An 18,482-nucleotide genomic window follows, 5' to 3' on the forward strand; every position below is an offset into this window, starting at 1 on the left:
CGACTCACTGGAAAAGACCCTGATGCTGGAAAAGATTGAGGGGAGGAGGAGAAGGGGATGACAGAGGATGAGATGGTTGGATACCATCTTTGACTCAACGGACATGAGTTTGAGCCGACTCTGGGAGATAGTAAAGGACAGGGAAGCCTGGTGTGCTGCAGCCCATGGGGTCAAAAAAAAAAAAATTGAACATGACTGAGAGACTGAACAACATCAAATAGTCATCTAAGAAAATGCCTTTATATTTTAGAAATATGATCTAAAATATGTAGGGGCAAAATGGCAAATATGTGAGCTTGCTTTAAAAAACTTCAGCAAAGATAGAGAATTAAGGGATAGGTGAAGCCAGTGTGGCCAAACTTGTATAATTGTTGACTCTGAATTACGGGCATGTGAGGATCCTCCATGCTACTATTTCTACTGTGGGTTGATCTACACATTTTCATAATAGAGATGTATTTCAAGAGTCATCATGTCTCAGTCACTCTGATTTTATCGCATATCTCTTCCTAAACCAATTGCTGTGGCCAGAAGAACGCAAACCTCTAATTGGTCACACTGGAAGCAATTTCCCACCCCTGAGCTGTGGATGAAGCCAATGTCACCTGCAGCATCTCCGGGAGGAAACCAAGGGGTCATTACTAAAGGAAGGGCAGAAGGATGCACAATCCACTCAACTCAGCTCTCGGAGATGTGAGTCTCCATCTCACACTGCCTCAGTCAACAATGGTCATGGCCATAAGAAAGCTGATGAGGCCTCTTTTTACCACTCAGTATCATAAAAGCTCCTTTCCTTTCTCCCATCTTCTCCATCACTTTCCTAAAAAGTGAAGCTGAATTTTTTTTTTTCCTGAATGACAATTTATTTTTGGCCTACTATGTATATCTACCTACAGAACAGTTAGGGCACTATCTCTGAAGAACTCCACATTCCTTTCCAAAGGAGGTGATTCCAGTGACCCATTTTCAAGTTTTCTGGGTGAGACACAAGAGAAAGGAGAAGAGCTTTCCAGAAAAATCCAAGTCTAATAGGCAAGTTCTCCCAATCAGCTTCTAATCCATTTCCAGGGCAAGGAGTCTTCCCACCTATAAATGAGAGAGTTGGGGAATGGACGATTTCTCTGGGCTCTTCCAGCCCTGACATTTTATAGCACTTTTATAGAGTCTGTTCATCAAATCATCACAGGTGCTGATAGATTTTATCTTGGAAGAGTTTGGAGAAAGGAAGTTTCACTATTTTTAAAAATCCATTTCAACTTTACTGAAAACAGAGGGTTTTTTTTTCTTTTGTTAATGGAACTGAAAATGCATAAAAATTGGAGACATAAACTCTTGGATAAAAAGTATTAAAAGCTCCACTTCCCAGCTGCCTTATCGTCTTCATTTCACTGGGTCATGTGTAACTTGGGATTACAACATCTAAAACGGCCGTATTGCAAATGCAATTACTGTGGCAAGAGTGGCTTCCATAAGTATGCATTACTGGGATTGGCAGCTCTTGCCCATGAGCTGGAAGATCTAAATAAGGCAGGCTACCACAAGAAAAAATCATTATCTAATCTTACTATTCACTGCAAAAGCTCTCAAAGCACAGCAGTCTACTTTACTTTTTTTTTTTAAAGATATTATTTTGCTTACAATTGTTAGCCCAACAAGTTTAATATATTTAACTTGAACAAATACATTAATGTTTTCTAATATATTCCTGGAGTGTGGTATAGTCACAATCTGGCCTTCCATCTGTTTGCTTCCCTGAAATACTGCTATCCTAAGTGACTGCTGTTGTTTGTTTTCCTGCTGATCAATTGAAAGCTTAACACTCTTCCTATTTCCAAGGGTCAGATCTGTTAAGATCATCCATTGTGACCCAAGCCAGGCATTGCTGGAGATTCACAGGCTCCTCCAGGCCACTGAAATCCCAGGAAGGGCAATGAAGTATTCATTTTCATGGTGGCAGATAACAAAAGTAGATGTCTAGTTCATATTCACACCCCTAGAGGAGTTTATTCTATCTTTTAGAGCTTCTGTTTCCAGCTACAATTTATTGAGCATTTGTCACATGCCAGAAACTTTGATAAGCGGCTTATGCGTATCATCTCATTTAATCCTTGAAACAACACTAAGTTGTGGATATCTTATTATAATTGTTTGTCAGATGGATGAGAAACCTACACTTAAAGAGGTTAAGTCATTTGCTCAAATCATAATCAGTCAGTGGTGGGACATAGATCAACTTAAATCCAAGTCTGTCTGTCTAATTCTGGAACACTGGCTCTACACACTGAGATAAGATTAAACTCTTCACCATTTCCTGGATCCATGCCCTTTGCCATGCACTGCAAAGGTCCCCTCACAAAAGACAGAATGTATTTCCCTGCCCCTTGACTCTGGGCTTGTCCAGGTGAACTGACTTGGTCAACATGATTCATGCAGATATGACAGAGTCACATGCTTGGAACATGTCATACAGCTGGGCTTGCCCTCTAGAAATTCTACCATTACTAAGAAAAGACCATGCCTTGGCTGGCTTGCTGGGCCTGCGGGGAGGAGCTGTTCCAATCTACCTGCAAACTTGTGAGTAAAAACTAAATGTTTGTCATCTCCCACTGAGATTTTTGAGACTGTTTGTTATATACAGCAATAGCTAACTGATACAAAAACTATAGTTTACAGTCTTGTGTATTATAGAACTTAATCACAGCTGGGAGGAAAATTCTGTTCTTTTAATTCAGTGTTAGTCACTAACAGTTATGGAAAAAAGAAATTATATAGCCACCAACAAGTGGGAGATATCACCTACCTGCCACAATTGATATCCTCAGAGCTATTGGCCCCATGTCATTTATCATTATATTCAAATGAATGACTTGATTAAGTCATATGAAACCTATGAGTCTGAAGTTGAACTGTGCACTTTCTCCAAAAATCTTCAAATAGTCTATCAACAGAGGAATAAATAAAGATGCGGGTGTGTGTGTGTGTGTGTGTGTATGTGTGTGTGTGTATAAAATGGAATATTACTTATGAAAGTGAAAATCATTCAGTCATGTCCAACTCTTTGCCACCCCTTGGACTATACAGTCCATGGAATTCCCCAGGCCAGTATACTGGAGTGGGTAGCCTTTTCCTTCAGGGGATCTTCCCAACCCAGGGATTGAACCCAGGTATCCCTCATTGCAGGTGGATTCTTTACCATCTGAGCCACAAGGGAAGCCCATATATATGTGTGTGGGTGGGTGTGTGTGGGTGTGTGGGTGTGTGTGGTTTAGTTGCTAAGTCAGGTCTGACGCTTATAACCCCATGGACTATAGCCTTCCAGGCTCCTCTGTTCATGGGATTTTCCAGGCAAGAATACTGGAGTGGGTTGCCATTTCCTTCTCCAGGGGATCTTCCCAACCCAGGAAGCAAACTCAGGTCTCCTGTACTCCAGGCAGATTCTTTACCAACTGAGCTACAAGGAAAGCCCTTATGGGAGGAAATACGTCTTATGGGCTTTCCTTGTAGCTCAGTTGGTAAATTATATATATATAATGGAATATTGCTCAGCTATTAAAAAAACAATGAAATAATGTCATTTGCAGCAACCTGGATGGACCTAGAGATTATTATACTGAGTGAAGTAGGTCAGATACAAAGAAAGACAAATATCATATGACATTGTTCATATGTAGAATCTAAAAATGGGGTACAAATGAACTTATCTACAAAACAGATATAGAGGTCGAGGTACAGATGTAGAAAATAAATGTATGGTTATCAGGAGGTAAGGGGGAAGGGATAAACTGGGAAACTGGGACTGACCTATACACAATACTATACATAAAATAGATAAGTAACAAGGACCTACTGTATAGCACAAGGAGCTCTACTCGATCTGTAAGGACCTATATGGGGAATGAACCTGAAGAAAGAGTTGATATGTGTTTGTTGTTATTGTTGCTGTTTAGTCAGTAAGTTGAGTCTGACTCTGTGTGTGCCCGTGAACTGTAGCCCACCAGGCTCCTCTGTCAATGGGATTTCCCAGGCAGGAATACTGGATTGGGTTGTCACTTCCTTCTCTAGGGGATCTTCCCAATCCAGGGATCAAATTCACGTCTCCTGCATTGGCAAGAGGGTTCTTTACCACTGAGTCACCTGAGAAGCTGACACATGTTTATGTAGAAATAATTCACTTAGCTGCATAGCAGAAACTAGCACAACACTGTAAATCAACTATACTCCAAAAAAAGTTTTAAAAAAAACATTGCTATTTTCACTGTAAAAATAAATAAATACATGCCAAATGTTCTTTCAAAAAAAAAAAAAAAAGAAATCTCTAAACATACACACACACATCTCCCTACCATTCAGGAAGATGGTTGTCAATATTAAACTTCAATCTGTCTCTCTGCTATTGCAAAGAGATTCAAGAAACAACCTAAGTACCGAACAAGCCGTTCTGTTGTGGGGACAGTCATTCTGACATTTCTTTTCTTCAGAGTCTTTTGGTGCAATGAGGAGAAAGGGGAAAGGGGAAAAGCGACAGGTTCAAAGAGAAGCTGCTTCAGGGCAGAATGCAGGTGATACATGAGGGGAAAAATAATGAATAAAGAAAGGAAAATAAGGTAGTGGTCAGATTCAGTAAAAAGGATGACAATACATTCCCAGTTCCACTGGCATGGGGAAAGTACCCAATTCAAGTCACACAGAGGTTGAGTCTGCTGTTTCCTTGGAGTTCTGGGGCAGCATCTGACTTGGCTCCTATTACAAGCTGGACAATTCCTTAGTAAAACAATAAAAAGCTTAGATTGGCCAGCTGATCCCATCTTTCCTGTGATAACATCCTACACAATAGCCACTGTGTCCTATTGCTCTCTTGCCATCCCTGTACTGCATCACTCTATTGGACAATTTCTTTCTGCCCCATTATGGCCAGTAGATACCGCCCACTCCCCTCAGGAACACACAATGGCAATAATTCTCAGCTGAAGGAGGGAACATACATTCGCCTATAGAAAGATCCAAATCCTGGGGGGGAGTGCGTGTGCATATGTAATGAACCACCTGCCAGTAATCTTGACAGCCCGGACACCCTCCACTTTGTCCCCCAGTTGGGAATTATTTCTATAGACTGTAGACGTATTTCCTCAGTAAGAAAAAAATGTTCTTTCTTAGAAAATGCAGAAGCATTTACCCTTTCAGAAACTATGAGAATGTTACTTATGCATGGAGTCCTAGATATATTCGATTTTCTTTAATAACCTAAATTCATATTTAAGTATATTTTTAACTTAATGTAACCTGAATTATGATTGTTTAGTTTGAAGAGGTCAACGTACACTGCTGGCTAATTGAAGGTAAATCTTTCTCAAGTTTTCATGGCACTCCTTCCTTGGGAAAGTTAAGAGCTGCATTAGCCAAGCACAAGGAAAAAAAAATATCCCCCCCTCCCCTGCCCAATCGCCCTGTTACCTGTGTGGATACCAGAAAAGGACAGGCTCAATTTGATAGTGAGAATCTAAGCTGGCACAAAATTAAGCAGAATGAATTTTCCTGACGGAGAAACTTATGTTTAAAAGCAGGACCAAAAGAATGAAATAATAGCATTTGCAGTAACATGGTTGAACCTAGAGATTGTTTGTTACACTGAGTGAAAAAAGTCAGACAGAGAAGGACAAATATATGATATCGTTTTTATGTGGAATCTAAAAAAAAAATGGTACAAATGAACTTATTTACAAAACAGAAATAGAGTTACAGATGTAGAAAACAATCTTATAGTTACTGGGGGAAAGGAAGGGAGGAATAAGTTGGGAGGCCTGGACTGACATATATATACACAGAACTGCACATAAAACAGATAACTAATAAAGACCTACTATACAGCACAGGGGACTCTACTCAAAACTCTGCCATGACCTATATGGGAAAAGAATCTGAAAGAGTGTGTGCGTGTGTGCTTAGTCGCTTCAGTCGTGTCCTACTCTCTGCGACCCCGTGGACCATGGCCCGCCAGGCTTCTCTGTCCATGGGATTCTCCAGGCAAGAATACAGGAGTGGGTTGCCATTTCCTTCTCCTTAAAAAAGAGTGGGTGTATGTATATGTATAAACTGATTAACTTCACTGTACAGCAAAAAGTGACACAATATTGTAAATCAACTATATTCGAATAAAATTTTTTTCAAAAAATGAGACCAAAATATGTTTTAATCTGACAGCAATACTATCTACCTATTAAGGTAACTTAAAGCAACAAGAACTCAATGTCAAGAGCCAGCAAAAACACAGAGGGACTGAAACCTCTGTACATGGCTGGGGAAGATGCAAAATGCTACAGTCACCCTGGAGAACAGTTTGGCAAATTTCTTGCAAAGTTAAGCAAATATTTACCATTCAAACTAGTGATCCCACCTTTAGATAGCTACCCAAATGAAATGAATGTTTTTGTACATTTGTGCCAAAATGCCATACAAAAATGCTTAAAAGAGTTTAATCACAATTTGTCAAAAACTGGGAGGCAACCAAAATGTCACTCAACTGGAGAATGGATCAAGAAATTGTGATACGTCCACACAATGGAGTACCACTGAACAACAGAAAGGAATGATCTATTGGCACCTGCAATAACATGGATGAAGCTGAAATGCATTGTTACAATGAAAGGTGCCAGATTGGAAACATATATACATATTCCTTTATATATAGGATTTATGTGGGAGATATATACGCTTTTGAATCTGGCACATTTCATTATATATACATAATTATTCCATTTATATGACTTTTGGGAAAAGGTATAAAGAGCAGGGATAAAAAGCAGATATATGGCTGTCAGGGGTTAAGAGTAGGGGGAAAATGTTTGACTACACAGAGTCAGGAGGAGGGAATTTGGGGACAGAGTGGTGGTTCTCTACTTTGACTGAGATAGTGGTTGCACTACTGTATGTTTGTCAAAACTCATACACTTGTGTACCACAAAGAGTGAATTTTAGGGCTCCCTAGCAGCTCAGTGGTAAAGAATCCACCTGCCACTGCAGAAGACATGGGCTCCATCCCTGATCTGGGAAGATCCCACATGCCGCGGAGCAACTAAGCCCGTGCACCACTGCTCCCTGAGACAGGGAGTCGCAACTACTGAGCCTGTGTGTCACAACTGCTGAAGCCCCCACGCCCTAGAGCCTGAGCTCCACAACAAGAGAAGCCACCGCAGTGAGAGACCTGCATGCCACAGCTGAAGAGTAGCCCCCACTCACTGCAACTAGAGGAAGTCCTCGCAGGGACGAAGACCCAGCAGAGCCAAAACTAAATAAACAAAATTATTGTAAGAAGAGCGAATCTTACTGTGTATAAATTTAAAAATAAAAACAAAACAAACTGAAAGTTGCCTCTCAATTAATTACATTATCCACCAACCCAGATTATCTTAGAACACTTCTCTGAGCCTCATCTGGAAAATAGGGCAACTTCATAGGCTGTTATAAGGATTAAATGGGACCAAGAATGCAAAGTGCCCTGCACATAATAAATCTTCGATAATTGAGTTTTTCATCATTCGTTTAACAACCCTCACCCTGGGCAAGGCTCCAAGTATTAGATTTACTTGCCTGTCTTGTACATTAAATTGTAGGCTTCTATTGGGCAGGGAACATACAAAGTGTTTATCTGTACAAACCACAGTGCCTATTCCCAAGTTTCACACAGGGGAAACAGTAAATTTTTGTCAGATTGTAACGTTGTGGGCAGACACTGCTAATTGCCCCTCAACATCCATTCTCTATTTAATAATACTCGTGAGTTTTAGCTGGAAAGTGACTGCTTAGCTAGACACTACATTTCCCAGACTCCATTGCAGCTAGGCGGGGGCATGTGACTTGATATGGCCAATGGGATGTCAGCAAAAGTAAGGCGTAGCCTTCCAGTTTGTGGTGCTGGCTGGAGAGCCAAGACTAGAGGCATTGCTTTGATCCCAGAGACAAAGGGACATATGAAGATGGCAGAGGTATCCAACTTCCTATATCAAGAGACTGTTATGTGAGCAACAAAGAAACTTGTAGCCTCTGTTAAAGCCTAAAGCCTCTGTTTAAGCAGGCTGATGAGATTTTAACCCGCACAACTGGATGCCACTGTACAATACTGTTCCTTCATTCAGTCGTTTAAGCATTTTTTTTTTGGACCATCCCCTGCAGCATGGGAGATCTTAGTTCCCTGACCAGGGATCATAACCCATGCTCCCTGCAGTGGGATCACAGAGCCTTAACCACTGGACCACCAGGGAAATCCCTTTGACTACCTTCTACATGTCTGTCACTGTTTTAAATACCAGGAATAAAATAAGGAGGAAGAGTCAGAATTCGTACTCTCTGGGGGCTTACATTCAAGTGAGGAGGGGGCAGGAGAGAAGATAATAGACAAAAAAGCAAATAAATCAACAACAGTAATTAGTGCCTAGATGAAAATAAAAACAATGTAGTGTGATAGAGAGGAACTTGGGGGTTAATCTATATGAAGTGGTCAGGGAAGGTTGCCCAAGGAAGTAAGACCTTTAAGTTGAGACCTTAATGATGACAAGGAGCTAGTCATGTAAAGATCGGGAAAGGATGTTCCAGGTGAAAGGAACACAAAGTTCAAAGGCCCTAAGGAAGAGCAATTCAGATATGCTTTCGAAATTCAGAAGAAAGATCAGCGTGGTAAAACAAACAAAAACCAAAAACATACTGGGAAGGGAGAGAGACAGCATTAAAATAATAAGTATTTATTAAAAAATACAAACACAAAGAACATGAGTAAGGAGGAAACAGTGTGAATTAGATTTCTCAGAGAAGGCTTCCTGGAGGAGATGAAACTCAAGCTGGATAGAGAGGAAGGAAGGAGATTTGGATCAGCAGAAAAGGCAAGGGAAGTCATTTTAGAAAAAAGAAAAAGAAAAGTGAGCAAATTATAGAGGTAAAATGGACCTGCTTTACTCTAAATGGATATACGGATGACAGATATGCAGCACGGATTCCTTTATTTGCCATTTCTTCACCCATGACAGACATTGCTAATCAACCACAACACTTTTCCTACAGTGCCTGAGCATGGTCGTAAATCTTCACCTATCACGCCATCAATTCCAATCAGTCAAGTAGTATTAACATGAGTAGTACACGAGGCAAAAACTCTGAGTCAGCACTGAATGAATTTAAAGGGTCCCTTTAAAGTTCAAGAAAGTTGGAAGCAGAAAGCCCCATAGTTGAAAATGACATTACAGATTTCTATAGTTTCTTGTCAACTGCTGAGGCAAGAGCCTCTTACCCAGCAATATGCAAATACAGCTCTCCCTTAAGTCCTGCAACACACAGAGACCTGGACCCCAAACAAAGACAAGGTTTTGCCATTCCTGTTCTTGCGCTGGCACTCCGATGGTGATGACTGTGCAAGCTGAATTTGTCTAATTCCAGTGAACTTTAGCTCTGCTTCCCAAATCCTTCCCCATAAGAGGAGTGGCTTCTCACATCTCCCTATAAGCACCAGCTCCTCGCCTCATGGATTATGTTCTAAATAGTTTTCTTTGGCATTTAAGGCACTGCGTCAAGATGCACTGCAGTGCCTACATGATCCCATTTCAGGAGAAGAGGCCTTCCTGAATGACTGCTCTCAGGAGGCTGAGGTTCCACTGAGGTGGCTTGTGACCTGTCCAGCCATCTGGGCCCCTCAGGGGTGGGCAGAATGGGACAGAATCATAATGTTGATGACATTTAATAGCGGCCAGAACCTGTGCCAAACACTTCACATAGGAACCTCCCTTAATCCTCTTATTAACCCTATCAGTTCAGTTCAGTCGCTCAGTCGTGTCCGACTCTTCGCGACCCCATGAATCGAGCACAGCAGGCCTCCCTGTCCATCACCAACTCCCGGCGTTCACTTAGACTCACGTCAATCGAGTCAGTGACGACATCCAGCCATCTCATCCTCTGTCGTCCCCTTCTCCTCCTGCCCCCAATCCCTCCCAGCATCACAGTCTTTTCCAATGAGTTAACTCTTCGCATCAGGTGGCCAAAGTACTGGAGTTTCAGTTTCAGCGTCATTCCTTCCAAAAAAATCCCAGGGCTGATCTTCAGAATGGATTGGTTGGATCTCCTTGCAGTCCAAGGGACTCTCAAGAGTCTTCTCCAACACCACAGTTCAAAAGCATCAACTCTTCGGCGCTCAGCCTTCTTCACAGTCCAACTCTCACATCCATACATGACTACTGGAAAAACCATAGCCTTGACTAGACGGACCTTAGTCAGCAAAGTAACGTCTCTGCTTTTCAATATGCTATCTAGGTTGTTCATAACTTTTCTTCCAAGGAGTAAGCGTCTTTTAATTTCATGGCTGCAATCACCATCTGCAGTGATTTTGGAGTCCAAAAAATAAAGTCTGACACTATTTCCACTGTTTCCCCATCTGTTTCCCATGAAGTGATGGGATCGGATGCCACGATCTTCATTTTCTGAATGTTGAGCTTTAAGCCAACTTTTTCACTCTCCTCTTTCACTTTCATCAAGAGGCTTTTTAGTTCCTCTTCACTTTCTGCCATAAGGGTGGTGTCATCTGCATATCTGAGGTTATTGATATTTCTCCCAGCAATCTTGATTCCAGCTTGTGTTTCTTCCAGTCCAGCGTTTCTCATGATGTACTCTGCATATAAGTTAAATAAGCAGGGTGACAATATACAGCCTTGACGTACTCCTTTTCCTATTTGGAACCAGTCTGTTGTTCCATGTCCAGTTCTAACTGTTGCTTCCTGACCTGCATACAGATTTCTTACGACGCAGGTCAGGTGGTCTGGTATTCCCATCTCTCTCAGAATTTTCCACAGTTTATTGTGATCCACACAGTCAAAGGCTTTGGCATAGTCAGTCAAGCAGAAATAGATGTTTTTCTGGAACTCTCCTGCTTTTTCCATGATCCAGTGGATGTTGGCAATTTGATCTCTGGTTCCTCTGCCTTTTCTAAAACCAGTTTGAACATCTGGAAGTTCACGGTTCACGTATTGCTGAAGCCTGGCTTGGAGAATTTTGAGCATTACTTTACTAGCGTGTGAGATGAGTGCAATTGTGCGGCAGTTTGAGCATTCACTGGCATTCCCTTTCTTTGGGATTGGAATGAAAATTGACCTTTCCCAGTCCTGTGGCCACTGCTGAGTTTTCCAAATTTGCTGGCATACTGAGTGCAGCACTTTCACAGCATCATCTTTCACGATTTGAAATAGCTCCACTGGAATGCCATCACCTCCACTAGCTTTGTTCGTAGTGATGCTTTCTAAGGCCCACTTGACTTCACATTCCAGGATGTCTGGCTCTAGGTGAGTGATCACACTATCGTGATTATCTGAGTCGTGAAGATCTTTTTTGTACAGTTCTTCTGTGTATTCTTGCCACCTCTTCTTAATATCATCTGCTTCTGTTAGGTCCATACCGTTTCTGTCCTTTATCGAGCCCATCTTTGCATGAAATGTTCCCTTGGTATCTCTAATTTTCTTGAAGAGATCTCTAGGCTTTCCCATGTTCTTTTCCTCTATTTCTTTGCATTGATCGCTGAAGAAGGCTTTCTTATTAACCCCATAAGACCCTCTTATTATCCCCATTTTGCAGATAAAGAAACTGAGGCACACAGAGAAGCTAGGCAACTTGCCCAAGGTCACTAATAAATGCCAGGAACTAAATCCAGATCTCAGCACTGAACTCAGCTTCCCTGCTTCACTAATTCAATTCCTCTCTTATTTCTCACCCACACCTCCTACTCCATCACACAACACAGTTTAATTCAAAGCAAAGGACAAAACTGATTTTAACTCAGAGCTACCTTCTGCCATCACTTGAGTTCTCTCAATTGGGGTGCCTCTTCCCTTTAATTTGTTCTTGCAACAAATATTGATTGGACACCTACCATATGCTAGGCACTGCCAGCTGGTGGGACTCTTCTGACTTCGTACTAGAGTATTCTTTTACTCTTGCAAAAGCATGATTCCCAAGATGGTAGCATACTTCTGTTGTTTAGTATTAAACTGTGCTTTTTGTCTTCAGCAAATCTCATGGAATCTTTCTCAATACAAATATTTTCAGAAAATACAGACTGAAACAAGCTTGGGATGAAGGCTGGGGAAAAGACTGTAAAAATGAAATGTGTTTCTTTTTCCATGCACTGTTGATTGTACTGCAAATGCTTTCAGCTACTTGATTTTTGAAAATAACAGTAAGCTAGAGCTACGCAGATAGACATGAATGAATTTCAACCAGGACTTGAGTGAGGAAAGCAAGTTACAAAAAGGACCCGTGTCCCTAGTTATCATTTAAATAAAGTAAGGTGTAAAACGATACAATATGTTTTGCTTTGGATACAAACTTAAGAGATAAACATGTAAACACATGTATGGGAATTGTAGGCACCAAATTCAATATGTAGGTTACCTTTGGTGGGGAAAGGACATGGGGGCGGAGACTCCAGTTGTTTTGGTTAGTGTATCATTTCTTAAACTGGATAGTGAGTACATGGGTGTCCACTGCATTATTCTTCACGCCTCTCTGAATGTCTGAATGTTTTATACACTTAAAATAACTTTAGACATCCAGATTAGTTTATCATGGTTTCTATTAGATTAAACTATAAGAAATCACCACCATTCAACTGTTTTTGACATACAAAGGGTACTTTCATATTTCAGCATAGAATACAGGTCTGCAATGTATCAATTCACCTAAAATAAACCTTTCTATCATAAAACTCAGTTAAGAATAATTAAGAATAAAAAATGGTGATCTGGGCTGATTTATGTGTGTGTGTTCTTGAAGTCCAATTAACTACAGTTTCCAGAGGACAGAACTAAAATTAATCTAAGAGCTAAGATGTGCAGAGAATGGGGAAAGAGATCTTACACCAGAAAGTGGGAAAATGTAGCATTTGCCTCATCTATCAGTGGGGGTTATCACTCCTCTTGTTTGCATTGGTCAATAGGACCCACCCAATGAAGTGCCTGGAATAACTGTCCTTTCTCAACAACCTGAAGTCCAGTGAGGCAAATTTTTGAGCACTAAAACCATGAGAAAGGCTTTATTAGATATATAAAACAAACCACTCATTTCTAAGGTATCGGGTATATTTTCATTATCTTATCACCAAAAAAAGAAAGAAAGAAAGAAAATCTATTTATGCCGAGTAATGGAACTCATTCCAGGACAGAGGAATAATGAGAACACTACTGCACTGTCATCATTTCACTCATTTCTTAATTCTTTTCAACAGAGAGTTGTCCCCAAAGAGATGTGCTCCTTTATTTTTCTCAAGGCTTAAAGAAAAAAAAAAGAACTTTTTAAAATAAAGAGTAAGAGGGAGGCTCAAGATTATAGCACTAATGATCAAAGCAAACAAACTATACTTATATAGGGCAGTTGGGGCTTTAAAACTTGATGTACACAAGAAACATTCCAGGGAGCTTATAAGAAATGCAAATTCCTGCCCCTGCCCAGGTTCTGATTCAACTGGGTCCAGCCACTGAACCCAAGAATTGCACATTTTAAACAAACATCTAGGGCAATTCAGATGCAGGACATTTGCAACAGGAAATAAACTTGGTGGGAGGATCTGGCCACCCTAAAACCGGACTGAATTCTGCCAAACACTGTTCTTGATCAAAGAAAGGGGAATGCTGCTCCCTGTTTGGGGTTCATTCTGAACGAAAGAAAGCGTTCTAAGCTAACTGACTGTAGCTGCCGGCCTACAGAATTGTTCATTCACTTAATTTGTTCAACAAATATTTATTATGCTAGGTGCCTGTGTTACAGTAAGAGATTCATGCTCTTCATAAAAGGAAGGAGGTAGAGAAGGAGGGAGGAAGGTAGGTAAAAGGATGCATTAAAAATAAAAATACAGAACTGCCTTGATGGTGCAGTGGATAAGAATCTGCCTGCCAACGCAGAGGGCAATGGGTTCAATCCCAGGTCCAGGAAGATCCCGCGTGCCGTGGAGCAGCTAAGCCTGTGTGTCACCACTACTGAACCTCGAGCCGCAACTCCTGAGCCTGAGTGCTGCGACTGCTGAAGCCCATGCGCCTAGAGCCTGTGCTCTACAAGGAGAGGAGCCACGCAACGCGAAGCCGGGGCACCGCAATGAAGAGCAGCCCCTGCTCTCTGCAGCTAGAGAAAGCCCGTGCAGCAGCAACCAAGACCCAGTGCAGTCAAAACAAATCAGATTTTAAAAGCAGAAAAATACACATCAGCGAAAAGAAAAGGAAAGGAAGAATTTTTAAGAAATTAAAAAAATAGTAATAATCAGGCAGCTTACTGTGGAGACACAGCACATAATTTATCAGGACTACTTCACATATCTTGCTGCTGAATGTACCTACGTCCTCTTTATTTTCTCTTCTGGACAACAAGCTCTAGGCAAAACCATCACTTTTGTTATCTACCACCAGAGACCATGCACACTAGGGAATTCTTGCTTCTAGCTTTGGGGGCCTTAAGGGTATGTCTCAGCATCACAAACATGACTGGGCCTGAAAGGGAAAAACAGAGGCCAGGGCTGGTGTCTTGGAGTGTGTCATGACTGCCTGGGGACCTCACAGGGCACAGAAGCAGAATCCTCATTCCTCTTCTCCTATGAATGTAGAACCACCCCTTTCTGTCCTCTTTGCTTTCTCAGTCAATCTTCCATCCCTGAATGACCCACCATCCCTGTTTATCCAAGAATGACAGGGATCCTGGGACTTGAAACTTAAAGAGCTAAAACCAAGGGAGTCCCAGGAAAACCAAAATAGGTTAGCCACCCTGCCTGTTCCTTTCCCCCAAAGCATCAACTAAAGAACAAGAAAGAAAACCAACCAGGAGCACAGGGCCTGGGACGTAGTAGGTGCTCGATCAATGTTTGTGGAACAAATAAATGGTACACATCCTGGGACCCAACACAGAGTAAAGCTACCAACTTTTACTATTACTATTAGAACTAATAATGATTAAGCATATGGGACTTCCCTAGCAGTCCAGTGGTTAGGACTTTGCCTTCCAATGCAGGGGGTGCAAGTTTCAATTCCTGGTCAGGGAGTTAAGATCCCACATGTCTCATGGCCAAAAAATCAGAATGTAAACAACAGAAGCAGTATTGTAACAAGTTCAATAAAGACTTTAAAATGGTCCACATTAAAAAAAAAAAAAAACTTAAAGAAATAATGAAAAATAATGATTAAGCACCTACTTAATCATCCAAAGCTTCCCTGGTGGCTCAGAGGATAAAGCGTCTGCCTGCGATGCGGGAGGCCCAGGTTCAATCCCTGGGTGGGGAAGATCCCCTGGAGAAGGAAATGGTAACCCACTCCAGTATTCTTGCCTGGAAAATCCCGTGGAGAGGGGAGCCTGGCAGGCTACAGTCCACAGAGTCGCAAAGAGTTGGACACAACTGAGCGACTTCACTTTCTTTCTTTCTTTCTTTCTTTCTTTCTTTCTTTCTTTCTTTCTTTCTTTCTTTCTTTCTTAAGTACCTACACAACACACTTCTTAAACACCCCATGTAGCAGACATCTTGCAGGGTCCATTTTTAAAAATAAAAATAAAATCTCTGATGTCACCTTTGCCATACATACCCATCCAGGTGGGCTGCAGTTTAAAGAGTTAAGGGTTTGGTTATTTTGTTGTTTGGTTTGGCTTTTTTGAAGGTGGTTGCCATAAAATTAAAGGGAATTGTTTCACAGAAACTTCATGTAACTACTCTTTATTTTAATTCTCTGTATCAGGTATTCCTTCAAAGGATGTAAAGGATAGTGAAAATAAACACTGTAGTAGAGTTTTTGTTTGTTTTCATATCTGTATGATTCTTCATAGGATCCAGGTCTGGGAGGGAAAGAAAATAAGAAACAAAGGGAAACAAGCCTATTTCTGAGACTTCCTCACTATTCCTGGCACTTCTCATTTTCAGGTAGCTCTGTTTTCCCAATCGTGGCCCCTGTGCTGCTTGATAACTCCTTAACGTTAAAGATTAGATACTTGGGGGACTTCCCTGGTGGTCCAGTGGTTAAGACTTTGCCTTCCAATGCAGGGGGTGCAGGTTCAAACCCTCATCAGGGAACTAAGATCCCACATGCCTTGTGGACAAAAAAGCAAAACATAAAACGAAGCAATATTGTAACAAATTCAATAAAGATTAAAAAAAAAAAAAAAAAGATTAGATACTTGGAACTCAAGCAAAGTTGTCCCCAGGCCCCAGAGCTTGCTCACCACTACCAGTGCTCTTCTTCCCTCCACCTCCCCACGACCCATGGGGCCCAACACAACACTGAGCACGCCGTGCATGCCGCAAACAGCTACCCTCTCACCCCTGCTTTGGCATCTCACTAATGACCGGTCTGCCATCTTTGACTTCAATTCCGGTACTGGCCCCTTTTCTTTTCTCAACAGCCTTACAGATGCAGTCATCCACCTGGACAACCTGATGAGGTTATATGACCCATTTCTCCTTGTAGCCCTGGAAGAACTGCACTATTAACACCTTGACTGCTCCCTGAGAGAAAAAAGTAAATGACATTAAGATGAGCTATACTGCTAGGGTATATAAAATCTCTCTCTGCTATGTGAGGATTCCCAAAGACTCAGTCACATTCTGAAACTGCAAATACCCAATCATGTAACCAAGATAAATATGATACTTGCTACAATTTATTAAATGCCTGGCACAGAGCTAAGCAATACACATATATTCTCATTTATCCTGACAACCACTCTGTTAGTGGTTAAAACCACAAGCTTTGATGTCAGATCTTGGTTTAAACTCCAGTTCTGTGGCCTTGTTGGGTGGCGCTGGACAAGTGACACAAACCTCCTAGGCCCCAATTTCCAATATACTTATAAAGTGGAGGCACAAATAACTACCTGAAAAGACTGGTGTTGGAGTCAAGGGTGGAATGTGTCTAAATAAGTTTCCACAGTCCATGTTTAGGTAAATGGTGCTGATAATGATCAAGAAGAAAGAAGAGGAAGAAGATAAACCAATTCAGAGAGGCTAGTTACCTTACTTAAGGTCTCACCGCTAATCTGTGACAAATATGGAATTCAAAGCCAGGTTTAGCTCATTTTCAAATGACTTTTAGCATCAGAAGACACTCTTCCAATATCTTACTGGGACTTTCCTGGTGGTCCAGTGGTTAAGAATCCGCTTTGTCCATGCAGGGGACGCAGGTTCAATCCCTGGTCAGGGAACTAAAATCCCACATGCTGCAGAGCTACTGAATCAGTGTGCCACCACTAGAGTCTGTGTTCCATGACAAAAGACCCCATATATCACAGTGAAGAGCCCACGTGCTGCGGCTAAGACCCGACACAGCCAAATAAACTTCTTAAAAAATCTCACAACTCTGAGCATTTGTGTCCCACCTTCTATTCAGCACTCCTCTGAAGGAAGCTAAAAAGATCACTTAGGGTGCTGAGGAGCACCATTTGAAAATGGGAAACTACTGCTTTTAATAATTAATTAGTAATTAATTTTACGCAATATCACTTCCTTATGTATCTGTTATATACTGCTGCAATAATGCCAGGTGTAACAGAACACCACAGATAATGAATGTTTATTGCTCACACACCTACAGTCAGCTGTGATTTGGCTGGTCAAGTTCGGGCTCAAGTCCATCTACCATTTTTCTTGCACCAACAAGCCAGAACAGGTTCTCAAGGCAATGACAAAAGTACAAGAGAACATGCGGAAACACACAGGTCTCTTGAAGCACAGGCTCAGAACTGGTACCTTGCTCTGTTGCTTAAGTGAGTCACACAGCCAAGCCCAGAGTCAGAGTAAAAAACGTTGCACAATTAGATGGAGAGGGAGTGGCACCTTGGAACTCATTGAGTTGTTTCATATTCAAATCTCCAGTGGATGACACATGCCAGAATGTTGTTGAAGCTCCTCGCAGAGTTTGGCAAAGACCCCCATGAGCTGTACACAGCTGTCCTTAGCTCACCTCTTCTCCTTTCTCTGCAGTCACCCTCTTTGCTCAACAGTTATTGCTAGCTCTTTAATAAACCCTAGCACCAGGGAAATAGCTCAAAGCCTGGAGATCTGTTCCCTACCAACTGTGTGATCTTGGGCAAGACACTTAGCCTCCCTGAGCCTCATTATCTTCATTATGAAAACAGAGACCTTCATCTCTCTGGGGATGATTAACAACTATATAGGCAAAAAATGTTTCCTGAATGTTAGAATGATTCCTGAACTCCTGAGCAAATCTTTTGAGGTGTTTCTCTCAGCCCAGCTCCTAATACTGGGTTCTGCCTATAGCTAACTCAAACAGAAGTTGTTGCAAGTATAAGCATCTGGCCACTTCCTTTAACCTTGACATAGGACGGGAAGGGAAGCCGTTTATCTCATTGTTTGCCCAAAGGCAAGTGGGAAGTGGGAAAATGGGAGAGGTTTCCTAGAATATTCTGAAACCTAAGAGAGCCTTAGTGTTGTTGTTGAATCTCTAAGTTGTGTCTGACCCCATAGACTGCAGCCCACT

The 18,482-nt window shown here is 41.6% G+C and overlaps 1 non-coding gene across 1 annotated transcript; it reads left to right on the forward strand.

The window, feature by feature from the left end:
* The first annotated feature begins 15,209 nt into the window (after window positions 1-15,209).
* On the forward strand, window positions 15,210-15,281 carry TRNAR-GCG (transfer RNA arginine (anticodon GCG)). The gene has a single exon. It is a non-coding gene; the product is annotated as a tRNA-Arg (tRNA).
* Window positions 15,282-18,482: the final 3,201 nt, after the last annotated feature.

Source organism: Budorcas taxicolor, chromosome 17, assembly GCF_023091745.1.
Source record: "Budorcas taxicolor isolate Tak-1 chromosome 17, Takin1.1, whole genome shotgun sequence".
Taxonomy (NCBI): Eukaryota; Metazoa; Chordata; class Mammalia; order Artiodactyla; family Bovidae; genus Budorcas; species Budorcas taxicolor.